Consider the following 12,947-nt stretch of genomic DNA (forward strand, 5'->3'; position numbering starts at 1 on the left):
AGACTGTCTTCCAGCAGAGTTCCACACTAGCAGAAATAAGAAGGGAAATTAGAGGCCTAAGTCCAGTCGACGACGAGGTCATTTTTAGACGGAGCAAAAGCGTACGTTGGAGAATGACAACCGTGATTTTTCAAAGGAAGAATCCCATCATTAACCTGAAACGGTTTTCGTAGATCACGAGAATCCTTAATCTGGATGACCGGACGGGAATTTAAACTGCTGTACCTCCGAATAAAAGTCCCTTCGCCATCTCGCTCGTTTAGTCTCTCAGATGCAAGCCTTCTTGTTGTCTGTAAATCTACTGAAACACTGATCAATTTATATCTAATGTGTTCGAACCTTGGGCTACCTGTACATTTTTGGCTCACACACTTCGTTCTGTTACCACACTAACATTTTGCTGATGCCTTAAGAAGTGCCCTATCGAGCTATCCCTTCTATTAGTTAAATTGTGCCATAAAGTTATTTTCTCGTCTACTCAATCATTATTTATCTACTAATATCCGACATTCTTCTGTTGCACCACATTTCAAAAGCTCCTATTCACTTCTTGTTCGTGCTGCACATCTCCTACATTTCGCTACCATTTAAAATTCCCAGCACTTAAATTTATCTTCAATGTCAAGATATTTCTCTTCTTGAAAAATGCTTCTCAAAGCATTTTTTTTACAGATGATGGAGTGAAGCCCATATACCCCAGCCCCCATCCGGAAGGACCAGGTAAATTTTGCTGATGATTTTGTTCCGTTAGACCGATTGTCTTTCTACGCTACAGGGTTCGTTTAACACCTGTCTTCAGAACTGCACCATCCACTTGACCACTGGGATGTTGCTGATCCTCCTCTGCCTTCGAAGTCGTTGGATCCTGTATGCTGATTATCTCTTGTTAGCGGTTCTAGGCTCTTCAGTCCGGAACCGCGCTGCTGCAACGGTCGCAGGTTCGAATCCTGCCTCGGGCATGAATGTGTGTGATGTCCTTAGGTTAGTTATGTTTAAGTAGTCTAGGGGACTGATGACCTCATATGTTAAGTCCCATAGTGCTCAGAGCCATTTGAGCTCTTGTTATGCATAAGAGACTCGCCTTTCACCCTCTTCCATTAGTTGCATAACATGTATCCATTGTGAGCTATGCATCGTTCAGGGGACGTGGAAGTCGGATTTGTTGGCAGAGCTGACGTGAACTTTCAGCCTCCAAGTTCTAACCCTTCACCAGATGCTAGTGCACGTTACTCGGGATTTGACGTTATTCGCGCTTCGGCACCCTGGACAGTCTCCGAGGTCCTCCGCCAACATTATATCACTCAGTTACTGAAAACATCGCTACGTACGGAGCGGAAAGCCAGCTAGTAAACAAGTGTTACATAAACCATTTGCTTCGCTTAGAGATTGACTTTTGGAGTCGAAGTTGTGGCACCTCCAGCGTGGACCATGTACCAAATACCAACGTAACATACACTACGGGTGTCGATAAATCAATAATAGGCTCCATAGAGGTGAAACGCCTAAAATGGTATGGACATTTAGAAACGATGGATGATAGCCGATGGCCAAAGAAAGAGTGGCCGTCGACCACAGAAGAAAGCGTGGCGATCCAGGAGGAGTAGGAGCCGAGATGTCCGGGACGTGATGGATGCCAGAGGACTACAAGAACGAGATTGTAATGATCGGAGGAAATGGAATGCGAGAAGTGAGAAGCGGTGCCAGCCGTAGAATACTCCAATATTATAATGAAAAACGCTTTTTTCTTCGCTGTAACCAGTAAACATTTTATACCCTCTTTGTCCTTCCATCGTCAATTATTATACTGCCCAGCATCATCAGACATCATTGGACGTCACTCCATTACCCTTGTTTTAATTCTCTAGGTGATTCTTCTTATAATTTATTTTCAAGACATTCTCCATTCGATTCAACGGATCTTCCAAGTACTTTTTCGTCTCTGACAGAAATGCAATGTCACCGCCAAACGTTAAACTTTTTATTTCTTCTTCTTGATCTTTAATTACACTTCCGAAGTTCTCATTAGTTTCCTTTACTGCTTGCTCAGAGTACAGATTGAGTAACCTGATGGTTAGGCTACAACTCTGCCTTGTTCCTATCTTAATTACTGTGTCCTTTCCACGTCCTTCGATTCGTGTAAATGCAGCCTGGTATCTATACAACTTCTAAAGAACTTTTCACTCCATGTATTTATCCGTGGTAACTTGAGACCTCCAAAGAGTTGTAAGTGCGTACATTCCAACTGAGTAGTGACGAATCCACGCTGTTTTGAATTAAGGAGAAATTTGGTGTGGGAGGACAATATTAAAGATACCATGGACTGACAGAGTACCAGACGAAAAAATGATGAGACCATCAAGAGAGACAATTAGTCTATTCAAAACAGACACTCTTTGGAGGAACAACATAATAAGCCACCTTTTCCGCCATTGACCCCATCTCACTACTGTGTTCGAGGGAATGAGGAAGGAAAGAAGACAGACAGGACAGCCAAGACAAGAGTTCATGGATGAAATTAAAGCTACCAGAAGATAGGAGAGAACTGAACTTAATAAGTGTATGATAACAAAGCAGTGTACTATGTACTACCCCCCAAAAATATGCCAAGACTTTTCCCTGTTCTGTATATGATTGTAGCTTACGTGCGTACTATCATTGCGGGATTTAAATTACACACACCATTATGAGTTACTTTGTAATTATTCTCGTTTATATGCGTTTTGCACACTTAAGTATAGAAGAGCTCTTTAATAAAAGTGATGCCTAAGAGCTCAAAGTTTACTTGCTGCAGAGCACTGAAATCCAGTCGATCTTAATTATAGTTAGTCCATGTCAATTCTAGCTTGTATGTTACTAAATACACAAAGGCTACATGTCTTAAGTCGTTACTGGTTCAAATGGCTCTGAGCACTATGGGACCCAACTGCTGAGGTCATTAGTCCCCTAGAACGTAGAACTAGTTAAACCTAACTAACATAAGGACATCACAAACATCCATGCCCGAGGCAGGATTCGAACCTGCGATCGTAGCGGTCTTGCGGTTCCAGACAGCAGCGCCTTTAACCGCACGGCCACTTCGGCCGGCGTCGTTACTGAAGAGGCCTTCTATTTATACTGCTATACTTCAATACTGAGTAAATATAATGTACAAAAAAAATTAAAATGCCACTTCATTTGAAACGCTATCATTTTCCTCCATTGCAACGCCGCAATGTGAAATTTGGCTCATACGTGCTTTCAAGTTTCCTCTGTAATGGTGCAAAAGCGTGTCGCACTTTGACATAACCTCGGGCTCGGGTGCGCTTCAAATAGCAAGGTGTCGACACATGTGTCAAAATGGCCAAAGCTCAGAAGGCCATGTGGTGTAAGCCGGATTAATGAGGTCACAGCTGCACCAAATTAAAAAAAAAAATCCGCCCAAGTGGACATTTCAGACGATGAGATTAGCAAACCCCCTTTAACCACAGCACATTCCTTCTCTTGAAGCCCCTATGATGGAGGTCAGTACTGCGATGCCCTGTGTAGCAATCATGCAGTTTCCTTAAAGGGGCTGAGAAAAGCCTCTTCAGACACCTCCTACCGCTCAGAATCGGCAAGAAAAGGCGCCAAGAGGTGACATAAAGGGCGACTATTAAACTACCCCTTGTCTTGGGGCTTTTATTTGGATACATTTCGCTATAGAAAACAATAGTTTGAAGTGCAATGTGCAACGGAACGACATTATTGACAACCTTTGACACCGCTGACCTCTTCCAAACGATTCACCCCTTCTCTAAGGTCGTTGTGTTGCTACAACCCTCCCCCGTTGGAGGTTCGAGTTCTACCTCGGGCATGGGTGTGTGCGTGTTGTCCTTAGCGTAAGTTAGTTTACGTTAGATTAAGTTGTGTGTAAGCTTAGGGACCAATGACCTCAGCAGTTTGGTCCCTTAGAACTTACGACAAATTTCCATTTTTTGCTACAATCATGTTGAATGTGATCTGACTCCGTTGTGGTGTAGCGAGACCCCAATGATTGCTCTAGGATGAGAGGATGGAACCACTTGGGACCGTTCAGATACATTCGAGATTTGAATATGATCTCCTTGAAACAGGAGGACTGAAAAAGCGTAAACACCGTTTGCTGCTTCGGATCAAATGGTTCAAATGGCTCTGAGCACTATGGGACTTAACTTCGGTGGTCATCAGTCCCTTTGAACTTAGAACTAGTTAAACCTAACTAACCTAAGGACATCACAAACATCCATGCCCGAGGCAGGATTCGAACCTGCGACCGTAGCGGTGCTTCGGATCACGTTCAAACTTTGTCAAATGGTTTTGAACATTCCCCAGTGCTCCCGCGCCCTGTATACCGGAGCAAAAGTTTAGGTCGCACTACACTCCAAGCCTATCAAATCACTTTCAATGGGGTTGCAGCCATACGATGTCCTTAGAGAAGGAGTAAATCGTCCGGGGACTGACGCCAGTGCCAAAGTTTGCCAGGAACGTTGTTCTGTTGCGCATCGCATTGCAGATTCTCTTATTTACCGGCGAAATGTGTCTAAATCGACGCCCCAAGGGAATGAGTGGTTTAACTTTACGCAACTTCATGAGACCCTTTCGTGAAAATTCTGAGCGGCGGTGTGTTTTGAATGTTTTCCTCAGCCACCCATAAGATAATCGCGTTATTACTACACACGGCGCTGCGGTTGTGGCCTCCATCGAAGAGGCATCAAGAGAAGGCCTGAGCTGTGGTTAACGCTGGATGTGATGATCTTACCATAGCGTACACTTTCAGGGTTTCTCTGGGCAGAGCTGTGGTGAACTTTGGTGCCAATGTGACTTCATGAACCAACCTTACGACTCACATGAACTTCTGATCTCTGACAGGTTTTTCACGTACGTCCACACCTTATTGTTGAAGCGCCGCCGAAACCGACGATGACGTGATCAGGTGCCACAGTTTTGCCACACGGATGACGGTGGTAAGCACGTTTGAGACAAATTTCACTCTTCAGCAAGCGAAAGGGTGAAAATGACAGGGTTTCTAAAAAGTGACCCTTCAGTTACTTTGAGTAGCATAATTGTTTCAAACATTAATGAATGAACATTACAAAAAACCAATATTTACGGAGTACATCCTTCCTGTGTCACCATAGCGTAGCAATAATCCAACGATGTTGTGTTATAATTCTGCCTCCCCTTCCCCCCTCTCCCCAGTTACAGATAACTTGTGCTAATTTTCGGTTACTTGCTAACAAGGCTCTTTTATAAATACAAAAAAATGATTGTTTCTCAACCGAACTTGATTCATTATTTTAAATCAGACTGTGTGCTATAGATTATTTTATTCTTAATGTCGTAGTTAAATAAAAGTTTGTAGTCACTCCAGTATCTATAAGTAAATTCACCGTCTTTGTGTCTCTGATTTTTATAGCTATTCAGGCTTTTTGTAACCTTTCTTATCAAGGGAAGGGAAATTCAAACTGCATAGAGTTAAGTCTGCTATTGGGGTAACTCGAAAATAAGGAACTCAAAGGTGTGTGTTAATTGTGAAACGGAAATCCAAGTTTATTTTCCTTTCAAGTATAGACTTGTTGCGCTTGAGCTTCATTACGTTCCAAGTGATGCTACTCTTGGCCTTCCATTCATAAAAAAATTAATTGCCACCACCACTATAACATAAATTACAAATTTCAATAGCAAATCTTATCCATTTCAGGCATTATCGTCTGTTTACCAATACTCAGCCTATCATATTTATTATGAGTCTGCGAATAATCGAAGCGATAATTTCACAAATGACAAAAATCGCTGTCTGTAGTCTTCCTACAGATCCTCAGTAGTATTGGGAAAATTGGTAATTTGGTTGTTCCTACGGTGATTTTTGCTACTAATGAAGCTACGCAGCAGCTCGAGATATCCACTAAACAACGGTAGTAGCCTCCTTTTCATCATCAAATTTCTACAACTGAGACTTTCTTAGCACTCAGTTTGAACTGTCTGCAATCCAAAAACACGCCGAAAAAAGAAACTGTAACCTTTATAAACAGATAAGGTTCTGTCAATGAATGCCCACTCAGACATCCACACAAACATTTCGAGACGTTATTGACTCAAATGTTCACAACACGTTTCTACCAAACTGTACCGCAGCTTACCTAGAACCCGTTAAGAGAGAGTCAAATTAAATCAGAATAATTAAATCCCCATCGGCTACTGAAATGTGAATTACTACTATTGATCGCAAACACATAACTACTTATATTATAATTTGCCATGTTATACTGTTCGCATAGCTAAATCAGAAGACACCGTAAAAGCAGGTAAGAATCCACTGAGGACGAGGAGCAGGATGTAGGGCCAAGGAAACACAGGGAGTTCGTCCCCAGCACTATTCGCAGAGTCGCCACTCACTTCCCATTGTAGAGATATATGGGTCCGGTCCCAGGCTCCTGCAGTCGTCAGGGGAGAGACGGGCGGGGTGCCGTGGTGAGGACCTAGTTACGCTCGAGAGAGCCAAGAAAATATGATTGACAATAACGCATTTATTGGGCAGTAATACAGGATTGTCTTCCAAAGCCCCGCATCGTCATGCAGTATCCGCAGCACAGCGAAGGGTCGGGTGGCGGCTATTTCGTCACGGGTGGCCGTCGACCCCGCAAACTCCGTCAGCCTCCAGCTCTAAGACTCGATCTCCAAACTACGAATCGATCTCCAAACTCTACGAATCGATCTCCAAACTCTACGAATCGATCTCAAAACTCTACGAATCGATCTCCAATCTCTACGAATCGATCACACATCACACATTGCAGATGTTGTTGTCAAAGATATGCACTCAGGAGTTACGCCCCTGGTCCACGTGAAGCACTCACTGGCTCTCAGATGTCGGCTCTCAGCCCCTTCTTTACAAACAGGAGCAAGCAGAACCGGCGTTTTCCGCAGGAACGGAAAGAGCGGTAGAGGTGCGCACCCACTCGAAGGCGGATGACGGATACCGTCCAGGTCACGCAGGTCAAGTCTGCAGCAGACCTGCTGGGTGATGGCGGCGTCCGAGCCCAATCAGTGTGGCCTCGAAGTTGGCAGTGCAGTTGCCGACACGGACGAACAGAAAGCAACTTGAAACCTTCTGGCAGACTAAGATGGTGTACTGAATAAGCCATCGGACCTGGATGTTTCCTTTTGGGGGCAATTTATCCACCGACAGTCGAAGGAAAGAGATGTGGTAATGGCTGCGCTGTGACCCAATGCCAGCCACCACTGATGAACTTGTAACCAGGAGAGTGGAGCCATTCATAGCTTATACGCGTCGCTGCCATCACGCATTGAATAAGTTATCACGGCCGACTGGTGGACCCTGTGCTACTAGGCAACAGGACATATGCTGAGCCGAGGTGACTGAAATGCTAGTCATTTCTACTGAACATACGAATATACATGTCCTTTGAACATGTGCGTCCTATCTCTAGTCGTTCAAGATGTTCCGTTTCTTCCGAACGTGAGTCTAGATCGTTAGTGCGTTCGTCTAACTGTAGTTCACACATCTTCTCACTTTCAAATCTTACCTATGATGTGTCAATCAATGTGTGGCCAATAACAACAATTTACAGGGTAAAAAAAGATATAATTTTTAGACATCTTCCAGCATTGTGGAATGCTACAAATTTGATTAAGGGAACAGTCGCGAACACTTAAGACCCCGTAAAATGGATATTTTGCTTCAACATGTATGTATTTTTTAAAAAAAAAAACAATGATAGTCTAACCTGTGTAGGCCTACGTTTCCAACAGTAGCCTTTTTGCTTCTTTTCGCGGAATATGTCTCTCCTGTAAATCAGTCAGTTTTTCAGGAGTAACCTAAAACAGCATAATTGGAATTTACGTCTACTTTGATCATCTGCTTAGTTTTACTTATGAATTTCATTTTCCGGGCCGGCCACGGTGGTCTAGCGGTTCTGGCGCTGCAGTCCGGAGCCGCGGGACTGCTACGGTCGCAGGTTCGAATCCTGCTTCGGGCATGGGTGTGTGTGATGTCCTTAGGTTAGTTAGGTTTAAGTAGTTCTAAGTTCTAGGGGACTGATGACCTAAGATGTTGAGTCCCATAGTGTTCAGAGCCATTTGAACCATTTTTTTCATTTTCCGGTTTTCAAAGCTTATAAGCCTATACTACGCTTTGTGATATACCAATAGTCATTTAGTTAGTTTCATGTTCCATGTTCATTTGCACGATAAATCGCAATGAAGTCATTATATACTGGCACCATTATTTTTAAAAAATGCCTCAATGTTGATCTCTTATTGGTTTTTGCGGTTTTTAATTACAGACAGAAATGTCTTACTCAGATAATATTCTGCGAAAAAGGAGGAGTTGTCAAAACGTTTTCAGTTTCGTTTCAAATTTTACTTAGTTGTCTGTGATGCATTTTGTATCAGTGGGTAAGTGATCAAAACTCTTGCTTTTGTGAACCCCTGTTTGTGCTACAGATAACTTCAATGCGGCGCAATGAACGTCCTTTTACTTGCGATATTGTAATTATGTACATCATTATTGTGGCTGAAGTGCAGTGGATTATTTACAACAAACTTCGTGGCGGAATAAGCATACAGTGAAACACGCATGACCACTGTCTCCAGTTCAGATAGAATCTTTTTTAGAGGGCGGAGAAAATGTGAACAATGAATAATTATCGGCGAGTGGAATTTAGGGTATGAGATGCTGCTCCAACAATCAGCGCGATTACGTAGCCGTGTTGTGATGGGACGAGGCCGTTGATACAGTGTGTCTCGGATGTCGAAGTCATCGCGATTTGCATGGCAATGAAAACCACAGGAAAGAATAGAAAGAACGGACATTAAGTAAAGTAAGGCACATTTAAAATCAAAAGACAGACATAAAACCACTACAATAAAAGTAAACTGTGCAACCATAATTCATGTATACAGAACAAAATATCGCTTGCTCAGCTCCACTTACGAATGAAATTTGATGCCTTTAAACTTTACATTACGACCGGATCGATTAGTACACCCGTAAACAATACAAACCGGCATGTTTGATGAAACAATTGCGTCTCCATAGAACCAGAGCACCCAGCACGGTCGAACCTTGGCACGGACACGTCAGAGTGACGTTACGGGAAAGTGTCACCACGGTGAACCAAGAGGATATGAATGCGGTGAATCTCATATTTTGGGCTACTTACGATGCCGGACGTCGGCTTCAAGTTTGTGACGCCATGATAGCTCCCTTCTCTTTTTACTTTTGTTTGTGTGCGCTGCCGCTAAGGCAGAGGTCGAGATGGAATAGGTCCGTATTTTGAATTAGACAGCAAGGACCTGCCTCCCCCCCCCCCCCCCCCATTCCCCCAAGTCCCGTTCAGGTTGAGCATTCTCTTCCAGTTCAGTAGTTTCCATGAAAAATCGAACGGACAAAATAGGTTGTAAACACCTGGAAGGACATGAATGTTATCGTCATAAGTTTTTGAGTCACTGTCATGTGCACTTAATAACTTGTCACCTTGCTTTCGCGGAATCTGTCGTCATCGCAAGCGAGTCTGATTGTATTAAATGTCAATCACACTGTGATTATTCAGGAAACATTGTCACTCATTTGACTGGGCTTGTTAGTCACATGTCAATGAAACGAGTCTTTTTCTCCCACAGCACTTTTTTTTGCGATCAATGTCAGCACAGTAAGATCGGAAAGTCATGACTCGAGTAATGTCAATGTTCCATCACGATCGCTGTAGATACAGTCTGGTCGAAGAGCAAAGACACATTCTTTTCATTTTTCAGTAAATCAACAGCGTCTTGCAGCTCACAATACACATTACTTATGTGTGGTTCACTAATATTTCAAGTACAATTCTTCACAAAAGAAAAACCACAAATCGTTCAGCACGCACTATGACAAGAAAAACATTTATATTTTTTGAGAGTCTTAGAGAACTCAATTTCGTGGCAATCATTTCGAATACCGCTATCAGATTTAATTACAAAACTTTACATCACCCAAAAAAGGTTTTCAAAAACGCGATGAGCTTCAACACAGCTCGTCCGAAAAATTACTTTTTCACTCCAGAACAAGTCAGTGGGCACTCCTTAACTAACAATCTTACTTAAAAAACATTATAATTCTAATTAAAAAAAATAAATTCTTTCTATTAAAATGAACTATTAACTAAATTGTTTCCTTTATAAAGCAAATAAGAACTGCCCATTAAGAGGAAACTTGAATGTAATTAATCCAGATCAAGAACAGTCTTCCAAATGAATTTACTTTATATTCAAAACTGAAAGGCAATAACTACTCTGTTTGAAACACTGACTTCTTTGTACAGTAAGAACACGTTAACTCTCTCTGTACGTAAACAGTTATGCGACTATTAAACAAGAACACATATTTTCTAAACAGCAGAAATCATTCAAAATATTTTTTATGTCTTAATGAGGATACATTCATTTTATTATGTTAGCATCCACATTTTTAGTAAGTAACGTCCCTTCATGGTACGCTTATTATTTCCTGTGGCCCATCGATAGGCTCTGTTTCCTATTAATTGAACAATCAATTGAAAATTTTACTTTAAAACTTCACTAGTAACACAATGAAATGTTCGGATGAAAATACTTCAGTTCAAAAGCCAAGACCCACGAACATAAACGTCCATCGCTTAACGGTATTAGGATACATCAGACTAGCACATTGCCTCACAGTAATACAGCTTTTAGAGTCGATGTTAATTGGCTTGTTTAGTTACAATTGCCCATATATAGTACATGAAACAGAAGTTACATATCGCATTAGTTATACAGCAACAATCACAAATCACTGTAATAATACAAACTTCACGATTAAACAATTATTAGACGATAACTACGCTGTATTTTTGCTTGTTCGGGCCCCACGTTGGGCGCCATTTAAAGCCGGTTCCGTCTTGTCTTTTCGTACTTGGTAGTAAATTATTTCTTGTGATTTTCATGGTTCTTTTCATAGTACTTGTGCCGCCAGGTGCAGTAATATCAATGTGTCGCTTTGGTAGAAAAGATTTTCCTTTGTAACATTGTAAAGACGGTGTTATTTTGTAAATATGTACTCTTAGTCTTATTCAGACGTTCTCGAGATACACAACCTAGCCCCAAGCAACACAGTTCGTTATTATATATTGTTTTAATAGATTTTAATATACACTGCGTGTGACGCGTTACTAATGCATTGTTTATTCACACTCAATAAACAGACTGCGTCGATTATTTAAAGTGGCCTGCGCTAAAATTCAGTTAAATAATTTTATTATGTTGCGCTTTCTAGTCTTTCCTAACATGCAAGATCCAGAAATATGATTTAATCAATTATCAGAAGAAACGTCCGGCTAGCTCGCTTAAAAAATGACCATAGGTTTTTTTGTCTGAGTCGTATTGAACCTTAAAGTTAACGTACGATTGTCTCTGTTTGCGGTCCGTAGCAAACAAACCACTAAAAATTCTCATTAAAATCACATTTTAAACTCTCACAGCTTATTTAGTTGAAAGTTACTTCTTAATGAAATCTTATTTAACAAATAGTTAATTAATATTACTCTCTCTCTCTCTCTCTTCATAGTTTCAACTTTCAGAAGTAACTATTTCGAGGGACGAAATCATCACCGACTTGGAGCGGAGTGAATGTACTTCGTTATATTTTCAGTACTTTATTTACACAGCACAGATAAATAAAACGTTTACTACAGTCTTGATAAAAACGCCAGAAATCAAATCAATAAGCATATATTAGCAACAAGAGCGAGCAATGAGTGCAGCAAGCGAGAAATGGAAAGGGAAATGTCGTGTGGCTAGGGCTTCCCGTCGGGTAGACCGTTCGCCTGGTGCAGGTCTTTCGATTTGACGCCACTTCGGCGACCTGCGCGTCGATGGGAATGAAATGATGATGATTAGGACAACACAACACCCAGTCCCTGAGCGGAGAAAATCTCCGACCCAGCCGGGAATCGAACCCGGGCCCTTAGGATTGACAGTCTGTCACGCTGACCACTCAGCTACCGGGGCGGACGGCAAGCGAGAAAAAGAAGTGAGCTAACAATGTCATGTAATAGCTAATATAGACTGAAACAATGTACGACATAATATTCTTTTATTCCTTTACTTGCACTCTTAGAGACAACTTCCTACAAGGTGATAATTATTGGATTGTATAAAATAAAACCGTAATAACTTCTGAAAAGATTGCGTTAGGACGATCAAAGTGCCCGTTTGGCCGCGGGGCATGACGGGAATTAGTAGGGAGGATTTTCGGCAGTCGTTCTTCCCGAGAACCATACGCGACTGGAACAGGAAATGGAGGTAATGATAGTGGCACGTAAAGCGCCCTCCGCCACACACCGTTGGGTGGCTTGCGGTGTATAAATGTAGGTGTAGATGTAGATGCGCTGTATGGTTCGGTTTAGCGACGAACCCACATTCATTTCGATGGGTTCGTCAATAAGCAAAACTGGCGCATTTGGGGGACTGTGAATTCGCATTTCGCGAACGAGAAGTCTCTTCACCGTCAACGGGTGACTGCTTGGTGTGCAGTATCCAGTCACGGAATAATCGGTGCGATATTCCTTGATAGTACAGTAACTACCATGGAAGATGATTACATACTCATTATCCAAAGTGACCGTAATTTCGACGAGATGTGGTTCATGCAAGACGGAGCTCGACTCCATCGAAGCAGGGAAGTGTTTGATGTCCTAGAGGAGCACTTTGGGAACCGCATTCTGTCCCTGGGGTACACAGAGGCCACTGGCATGAGTCTCGATTGGCCACCATAGTCTCCTGATCTGAACACATGCTATTCCTTTTTGCGGGGTTATATTAAAGACAAGATATTCAGCAATGATCGCAAAACCATTGCTGAGCTGAAAACAGCAATTCAGGAGGTCATCGAAGGCATCATCGGATCATGCAGGATTTCGTTATTCGTCTGA

Source organism: Schistocerca serialis, chromosome 7 (genome assembly GCF_023864345.2).
Source record: "Schistocerca serialis cubense isolate TAMUIC-IGC-003099 chromosome 7, iqSchSeri2.2, whole genome shotgun sequence".
NCBI classification, from domain to species: domain Eukaryota; kingdom Metazoa; phylum Arthropoda; class Insecta; order Orthoptera; family Acrididae; genus Schistocerca; species Schistocerca serialis.